The sequence below is a fragment of the Pteropus alecto genome, unplaced genomic scaffold, assembly GCF_000325575.1.
Source record: "Pteropus alecto unplaced genomic scaffold, ASM32557v1 scaffold700, whole genome shotgun sequence".
Classification (NCBI taxonomy): Eukaryota; Metazoa; Chordata; class Mammalia; order Chiroptera; family Pteropodidae; genus Pteropus; species Pteropus alecto.
In genome coordinates, this window is record NW_006429611.1 from 4,244 (window position 1) to 14,013 (window position 9,770).

A 9,770-nucleotide genomic window follows, 5' to 3' on the forward strand; every position below is an offset into this window, starting at 1 on the left:
TTATGAGGTACACTTGGGTGTTATCTTCAAAATGCCCACCAGATGGCAGCATTAATAAATTTTGATATGCACTTATGTGTTATTTTCAAAATACCCATCAGATGTCAGCAGAGAACACTTTTCATGACTAACTTTCCCGTGTTTCCCAAAATGCACATGAAATAGCAGCAGACAAAAGTTTTCATAACATTCCCTAGGGTGTTATTTTCAGAATGCGCGTAAGATAGTTGCAGAAATAATATTTTATGGCATGCCCCCAGTCCTGAGCTGAGGTTAAACTATCGTCTCATTGTGTTATTCCCAAAATGCCCACTAGATAGCATCAAGAAAATCTTTATTACATACACTCTGCTATCATTCCTAAGATGCCTATGAGAGGGGAGAAAAATATGACTGCCTACACTCTGGTGTTATTCCCAAAATGCCCACCAGATGGCAGCGGAGTTTAACTTTTCATGACATGCTCTTCTATGTTATTCCCAAGATTCACATCAATTAGCAGCAGAGAAAAATTTCATAATGACATACCCTGGGGTGTTATTTTTTTAATGCATACTAAATAAAGCAGCAGAAACAAGTTTTAGTGATGTACACTGTGGTGTTGTTCCCCAAACGCCCACCAGATGGCAGCAAGAATAAATTTTATTACACTCGTGTTATTCTCAAGATGCACAATAGATGAAGGCAGATAACGGATATTCACAGTGACCTACATCAGGTTTTATCGCCGAAATGTCCAACAGATAGATGGCAGCAAAGAGTAACTATTTTATTTCATACACTGTGGTGTTATTCCCAGCATGCCCACCAGATGGCAGCAGGAAATAATTTTAATGATGACATACACTTGGGTGTTATTTTCAATACCCACGAGATGGCAGCAGAGAAAAACTACTTATAATGACATACCTGGGTGTTATTTTCAAAAGGAACATGAAAAAGAGGCAGAAATAACTTTATGAGCAGCGCTGTCATGTTATTCCCAAATTGCCCACCAGATGGCAGCAGAGAAGGATTATTCATAACGACCTACACGTGATGACCTATAGTCGAGCGTTATTCCCAAAATGCACACGAGATGGCAGCATAGGATAACGAATAACATTTCATGACCTAAACTATGCCATTACCAAAATTGCCCCCCAGATGGCGGCAGAGAATGAATATTCATGACGACCTACACTTGATGACCTACATTCAGGTACTATTCCCAAAATTGCCCATGAGATGACAGCAGAGAACAATTATGCATGACATACACTCCTGTTTTATTCGTAAGATTCACGCAAAATGGAAGCAGTGAAAAAATTTATAACAACATATCCATATTTATTTCTTAAATACGCACGAAATAGTAGCAGAAATAACTTCATGACATGCACTGTTATGTTATGCCCCAAATGCCCACCAGATAGTAGCAGGAAAAAAATTATGATGACATAAACTAAGGTATTATTTTCAAAGTGCCCACGAGATGGCAGCAGAGTACAACTTTCATGACTCGCAACGTGTGCTATTGCCAAGACGTTCAAAAAATGGTGGCAAAGAAAACTTTTCATAATGAAAGACCCTTAGTCATATTTTTAAAATGCGCATGAGATAGCAGTAGAAATAAGTTTTCAAGATGTTCACTGTGGTGCTACTCACAAAATAGAGACCAGATGGCAGGAGGGAACAAATATTTAAGACATTATTCCTGAAATGCCCACAAAATGGCAGCAGGAAATAAATTTTTAAGCATACACTTGGTTTTATTCCCTAAACGCACAAAAGATGGCAGCACAAAATAACTTTTTTTACTTACACTCTGATGTTATTTACAAGATTCACAGCAGATGAGGGCAGAAAATATTTCAAGATCCACAGTAGATGAGAGACGAAAATGTATTTTCATGATGGCATACACTGGGGTGTTGTTTCCAAATTGCCCACAGAACGGCGGCAGATAATAAGTTTTTATAATGGCATACACTTGCTTGTTATTTTTGAAATTACCACGAGATGACACCAGAGAACAATTTTTCATGACATGCATTTTTGTATTTTTCCCAAGATGCACACAAAATGACAGTGGACAGCAACTTTTCATAACGACATGCCCTTAGGTATTATTTGCAAAATGTATAAGATAGCAGCTAAAATTATTCTTCATAATGTGCTGCAGCCTTCCCAAAATGCATACCTGATGGCAGCTGTCCGAAATCGCCCACCAGAAGGCATCCGAAAATGAATATTCATGATGACAACACTAGGGTTTATTCCTAAAACACCCACCAGATAGCACCAGAGAATAACTTTTGTATTCTTGAATAATTTCCAAAATGAACACGAGATTCAGGCAGAAAATAAATTTTCGTGATGACCTACACTAAGGTTATATCTCAAAATGCCAACCAGACGGCAACAGAAAAATGTTTTTTGATGACATACACCTGGTATAATATTTAATACCCACGAGATGGCAGCAGAAAACAATTTTTATGACTTGCACTGCTTTGTACCCAAGGTTTACATGAAATGAGAGCAGAGAAAACTTACATAACAACATGCCATTGGGTGTTATTTTTTAAATACACAAGCGATACCACAAGAAATAAGTTTCTTGTTATGCAATCTGGTGTTATTCTCAAAATATCCACAACTTGGTGAATATTCATAATGACAAACACTAGGGAGTTATTACTTAAAAGTCCATCGATTGGTCTACGGCCATGCCACCCTGAACATGTCTGATCTCGGAAGCTAAGCAGGTTTGGGCCTAGTTAGTACTTGGATGGGAGACCAACTAGGAAGACTGGGTGCTGTAGACATTAAAAAAAAAAATCGATAGCAGCAGAAAAAAACTTCTGATTAATTACACTGTGGCGTTATTCCCAAAAAATACCCAACACATGGCAGCAGAGAAATACATTTAATTACTTACACTCTGTTATTCTTCCAAGATGCAGAGTACATCAGAGAAAAATATAATTTTCAGGTTGGCATACACTTGGGTGTTATTCCAAAAATATCCGCAAGATGGCAGCAGAAAATAAATTTTTATGACATATACTTGTGTTATTTTTTAAATGTCCGCGAGAAGGCAGCAGAGAACAACTTTTCATGACCTACACTGCTGAGTTATTCCCAAGATTCACACAAACGGGCAGCAAAGAAGAAAATTAAATGACACACATTTGAGTCTTAATTTTCAAATGCACAGGAGATAGCAGGAGAAATAACTAGATAGTCACAACCCCAGACCTATTGCTTCTTTAGTAAAACGTTTAAGGAACCCCTGTCCATTGGTGTTCTGAAACTACATAAAAACAGCTTTCGAATAACAACAGTAAAACCCCTTGAAGGCATTATTCACCCTCGGAGGGCACACAATCTTGTTAGCTATTCTGTATTCATCCTGCCTCGTTTTTCACCAACCTTCTCTTTTTAATTGGCACAATTAAAATGGCACTATCTTCATCGCTTGAAATATTTAGAAGTACTACTTTGGTTTCATTATTTGTTTTTGGATCTTTTTCCAATCCCATCTTTTGCAAAGTTTTTGTAAATTCTTTAATTTTCACATTCTTAAAAATCTTTTCAAAAAGAAAAGGCTCTTTGAATGTTTGGATCAATACCTAAAATTCTAGTTTCCAGTTCTGTGGCCAGTTGAAGAGCTTCGTAAATATTTTTCTTAGTGAAAAAAGGAAACTAGTTTAAGGTCACTGCCATATTCATTGGCAGGATGGGCTTTAGAAATTAATTGAATTATAACTTGTGGTCAACCAGTAATTCATTAATATCAACTGCATTCCAACTGTCAGAGCCTCTTGATACTTATTTAATAAATTAATAATGCTAGTTTAAACCCTCTTAACTTGTTGGAACCATATTCCCTGGTATAACCACTTCTGGCCACATTGCTTTCCAACAAACATTGAAAGTTGATGGCTTTGTGTCACTTGAAGTTAAAGCAATATCCTTTTTTTTATTATTATTTTTTAATAAGCTTTTTATTTTAGGATAATTTTATATTCACAGAAAAGTTGCAAAGATAGTACAGAAGTTCTCATATTTAACTCATATGTTTCTTTATTGTTGACATCTTACATTACCATGGACATTTGTTACAACTCAAAAAACAACACTGATATATTACTATTAACTAAACTCCAGTGTTTATTTGCATTTCACCAGTTTTCCCACTAATGCCTTGATTCTCCTTCAGGATCCAATCCAGGACACCACATGGCATTTATTCATGTGTCCTCGGTCTCTTTTGGTCTATGATAGCTTCTCAGACTTTTCTGTCCTTTTTTGGTGACTTTGACAGTTTTGAGGATTTTGAAGGACAGTTTTGAGGTTAGGAGTTTTGAGGAGTGACCCTCAATTGGGATTTGTCTGATGTTTTCCTCATGATGAGACTGGGGAGATGGGTTTTGGGAAAGAAGACCAGAGATAAAGTGTCATTCTTGCCACATAATATCAAGGGTCTGTGCTATCAACATGACTTATTACTGGTGATGTTGACCTTCGATCACCTGGCTTAGGTGGTGTTTGAACATATTTAAACACTCCAAGCTACTTTTTTCTCCCCTTCCATACTCTGTTTCTTGAAAACAAGTCACTAAGCACAGCCTAAACTTAAGGATGATGTGGGTGTGTTGGAGTGGGGAGGTCTTGGGGTTAAGCTCTGAGTATCAGTTTTAAATTTAAATTTAATAAAACTAGTTCCTCATCACACTAGGCGTATTTCAAGGCTACTAAATTGGATAGTGCACCACTATATATTAATGTATTTCAATATTCAAGGCAAGAGGAAGCTATTGAGGAGAGGTACTGAAGAGGAAACTAATGGGCCTGAGTTAACTGGAAGGAGGAATGATGATGAGAGATGAAAGTGTCTTAAGCAGAATTATTGAAGGGCAGGAGGAGGCAAAGGCCAAAAGATAAGTTAGCAAGAAGCATTTACACAACATGGTGTGTGTGTGTGTGTAGAAAGAGGAGACGATAGTAATGGAGAAATATTCCAGAGAATATACACCTTAACTGTGTGCTCAAATTGAGCCTTAGATTTTGGTTAAAAAGTCTGACCTCACAAATCTGGGCTCATGTCTCAACTGTGCCATTTCTTAGCTGTGTGATGATTTTGAGTGAGCCACAAATGCTGTAAGCTTGTTCTCTCATCTATAAAGTGGGATGGGATATGATACTTACCTCATGGGGACGTTTTGAAGATCAAAAGATATATATTTTAAAGGGATTCATAATTGGTACTGAAATCTGCAATTGGAAAGATATTGTGGGATGGTGTTGGTGGGAAGTGATAATTAGCTGTTCTGTTGGAAAATTGTGATGTGTTGGTTACCCGTTTTCTCTCCCACCACCCCCAGATTCATTCTCTGCCCCTCTCTGCCCCATTCTGTGCCTCAGGAACTTAGACACAGCATCACCCAATTTCCTTTGCCACCTGGAATCCAGCTGGGATTGGCCAATGTCAGACACCAGCAGTATAAAGCGATATTCTTGATTCAACTTAAAATTGTATATTTGTTCTATAACTGATTCATTATCTCCAAATTTAATTAAAATATCATCGAAACTGTTTAATATAATTAATTTTAAAGGTGGAAGTAATGCTTTGACCTAAAGGTTGGATCCAGGAAGTTGTATTTGGTGGCAAATATACAACTTCTATATTTTGATATTCTAAAGTGCGTGGATGACCAGGTGCATTACCTAAAAGTTAAAGTATTTTAAAGGGAAGATATTTTCCTTCTAATTTTGAGCTTCTACAGCAGAACATTTGTAAAACCAATCCGGGAAGTTATCAGTAGTCACCCATGCTTTATTTGCCATCCAATGAATGGGAAGATCATTTATAATTGTGTGTATTTGTTTTCTGTATGTTGCTGAGTTAAGCTGTTGCCTTTTAGAGCAATAGCCAGTAATGAAGATGAAAAAGTACTGTGTAAAATGTGACTGCATAAATGGAAGCTGCATATTAAAAAATCCATGTAAATGGAGAGAGTATTTACCGCCTATTGAAACAAGATCTTGTACAAAAATACTGTGCAAGTCAAGGGATGGGTGCACATAATTGCATCTGTTGTACTTTTAGACAACTGGTGGCACATTAGGTTTGTTTACAGCAGCAGCATCTCAAACACATGAGGAACACATCATGCTGCTTTAGGACAACTTCGATGTCTCTAGGGGATAGGAGTTTTTCAGCTCCATTATAGCCTTATGGAACTATAGTCAAAAATGCAGTGGTAGGGACCATGCCTATACATATAGTTGGGTGAAACTAAAGAGCACAGAAAAAAAGATATTACATGATGCATACCTATACCAGTAGGTAGAGGGAACTAAATTAAGAGCCCAGAAATAAACCTGCCTATGGTCACTGGATTTCTGACAAGTGTGGACAACATTAACTTAGGTAAAGGAGAGTCTTTTCAACAGATGATGATAGGCAACTAACATCCACCTGCAGAAGAATGAGATTGGACCCTTATCTGACACCACAAAAAAGTAGACTCAAAATAGGAAAAAGGCTTAAATCCAGAAGGTAAAAATTAAACCCTAGAAGAAAACATGGGGATGAATCTTCATGATCTTGATTGGTTTCTTCAATATGACACAAAACAATAAAAAATGAAAGAGAAAACAGATAAATGAAATTGCTGAGATTAAAAACTTTGTGCACCAAAAGCTATCCAGAAAGTGAAAACACAACCCACAAACGGGAAGAAAATAGTTGCACATTATATACCTGATGAATGTCTGTTATTCCTACAACTCATTGACGAAAAGGCACAACTTTAAAAATGGACTTGACAGATGGTCACCAGGCCTCAGAAAAGATGTTAGATGTCATGAGTCACGATCTCAATGCAAATGAAAACCACAATGCCATACCCCCTTCACAGACACTAGAATGGTTATAACTGAGAAAACTAGAAATGAATAATGTTGACATTGATGTCAAGAAATTAGAACTCTTAAATATTGCTTGTGAAAATGTAAAATAGTGTGGCCTCTGCACAGTAGTTTGGGATTTTCAACCACAACACATTACCGTTTGTGGTGTGAACCTTTGTACACTCCTACATATATACCCCCAAAGTGAAAACAGGTGTTTAAATGAAAATGTATTATGTGAATCTTCACAGCAGCACTGTTCATGAGAGCAAAATTGTGTAAGTATTCGAAGGTCCATCTTAATTTGTTGTGAAAATGTGAAAAGTAAGCAATTGTGAACTGTTACACCAGGGTTCTTTAGATTGTTACACTCGTGAACATCAATCATTAAATTAAGCAAGAAAATATTTAAAGTTTCAAGTTATCAAAGACAAAAACTTTTCATGTATGTATACAATATAATTATAGCTAAAGTTTTACCTAAAACCCATTTATGTGAGATTTCGAAGTCAATATTACCTGATCTCTTTGGACAAAATTTTAGCAGATAACATGAACTTATACCTGTAAACCCAGTAAAAAGTGCATTTCTTGTTAATAATGTAAAAACATGCCTATGTAATCAAACTGAGTTTAAGTGAGCTTTAATATAAATTCTTTACCAGATCATAGGATCCTAAAAAGCACTTTCGTTGGTTAATTTATTTCTTGACTTCTATAAATGACTAATTATTTTAAACAAATGGAATATTACAAACTAACAGTACCGCCAGAAGATAGAAAACGTCTTACCTATTTAGAAGGTAGTCTAAGTGAAAGGATTCATTGTCTGCTCGTTGATGGTAGGATTTGGGGTTTTAATAGCAACACACCAATGAGCTTCTTCACAGCTCAGGCAAGGAAAGGAAAGGCCTCCACAGAGAGCACAAAGGGTGCAGCCCTCACAGATACAAAGGTTCATTCCCAGAGACAGAGCACAGACCTGCATGACACAGGTGGTCAGGATGGTGGAGTGTACATGGTGTCTCTAGTCTCCCACAGAATGTGATATGCCTCCAGCCACAAACCCGCTAACTTGTGGCCTTGGGTAAGGGCTACTGGAATGGGGTTTCTCTGGCACTGACAGGTAACGAAGGTAGACACAGGACCATTATGTGCTGAGGCCCCTCATGACACAGTCCACTGAGAGCTGGTGCGGCCAGCCACCAGGTAGGTGCACCCTGGTCAGTGCACCTCGCAGATGGTTGAGACCAGAGAAGATAACGTCACTGGTCACAAAACCAAGCTCCTAGTATGTAAAACAAGACAAAAAAATACCTCATCTGTTTTTTAGAGAGAAGGGCCCACAGCCAAGTTTGTCTCCACAGACAAACTAGTCTGGAGACAATCACTTAACTCCCCACTCTGTGAGGCTGGCTGGAACAGCTTGTGCCTCTTCTTCCCCTCTGGTATATTTCCTTATGGCAAATTACACAAAAGACACAGATGCAGAAAAAAACAATCATTTCTAGAAGGGAAGCTCTTTAATAAAGAACCCTAGCGCTAGACAAATAAGCTTCAAATATTTGTAACTACCCATGTAATGTACAAGAGAAACAATAGACTCAACACCACTTGTAATTACTACCAAACCCTGCAGACAGACAAGGAATTTTAAGTTCTGTGAGGCAACCCAGAAAACAATGGTGCCTGGAGTAGGAGGGGGACCAAGGCTGGTTACCAGGCTCATGTTTGCAGCCTTCCAGTCTACTGCTAAGGTGATTGCACTAAGGTTTTTTATTTATCCTTCATAGTTTTGAAGGAGCCAGGCTAGACAACAGAAGCTGGGTTTTTTGTTTGTTTGTTTGTTTGTTTGTTTGTTTTTTAAGATGGTCCTTTACAAATTTCTTTCCCTTTGTTTAGCTCAGCCTACCTTAGGCAGTTGTGGACTCCTTACATTTCTGATATACTCAGAAGGGCCTGGAGGAAATGCTGAGACTTTCTTTCTAATTCCAATCAGACTTTGAAAAATGAACTTCCATTTTTCGCAAATTTCTGATTGGTTATTTAATCCTTTAAAATGTAGGGTTCCAACATATCGATTCTTATAATCTTATAATGCATAAACTTTTAAAATTTTCCACCTTATTAGGAAATCTTTTGATTTTCCATTCTGTCTTTTTAAACTATGTTGATATTAGCATGTGTAAGCTCCAAGAAGATAAAGAACTAATTTAAAAACTTAATAGTTCAATGTACTTATATCCATTATTTTCAGATGTGGTCTTTAAATACAACAGCTATTCGTCATAAAAGTACTATGATACATTTTCCAATGTACAAGTTTTTCCAATTCAGAAAATACAAGTATGACCACTAATGGCAGGATTTTACTAGCAATTCAGTAAAATAAACTTTCAAAGCTTAACCAAGGAAGCTAAAGGCTTTCTATCCCTTTGCTATTTCTTTATGAAAATGACATAAAAGACAAGGCATGGGAAAAAAATTGACCTTCTATGAAAAGAAAATATCAACCATAAAAACCCATGAGTCACTAGGTCTGAGTAGGTAGCTTCACAAATATTTTTTTCATACCAATATAAATATAAAAGACAAAAAAGACACACAGCACATCTAAATTCCACCAGACCCTGCAGAAAAAGACCAAAAAGGCTGACAGTGTTAACAGTAATTTTTTCCTCTTTCCGCAGAAGTACATGGTCTCTCAGCTAACTGCAGCGGTTTCCAGGAGTGGGCAGTATCCCACCCGTTAATTCTCCTGGTGCCATAACAAGATGGCAGCTTTCTACTTTTCTCAAATCCATCTTAAGTGCACCTTCAAGCCCAAGTGTCTTATCACCAACTGAGAGAGGAGTGGTAGGGAA

General features: G+C 37.3%; 1 pseudogene; it reads left to right on the top strand.

Annotated features, from left to right (window-relative positions):
* Positions 1-2,701: 2,701 nt before the first annotated feature.
* Positions 2,702-2,810, top strand: LOC112481580 (annotated as a pseudogene).
* Positions 2,811-9,770: the final 6,960 nt, after the last annotated feature.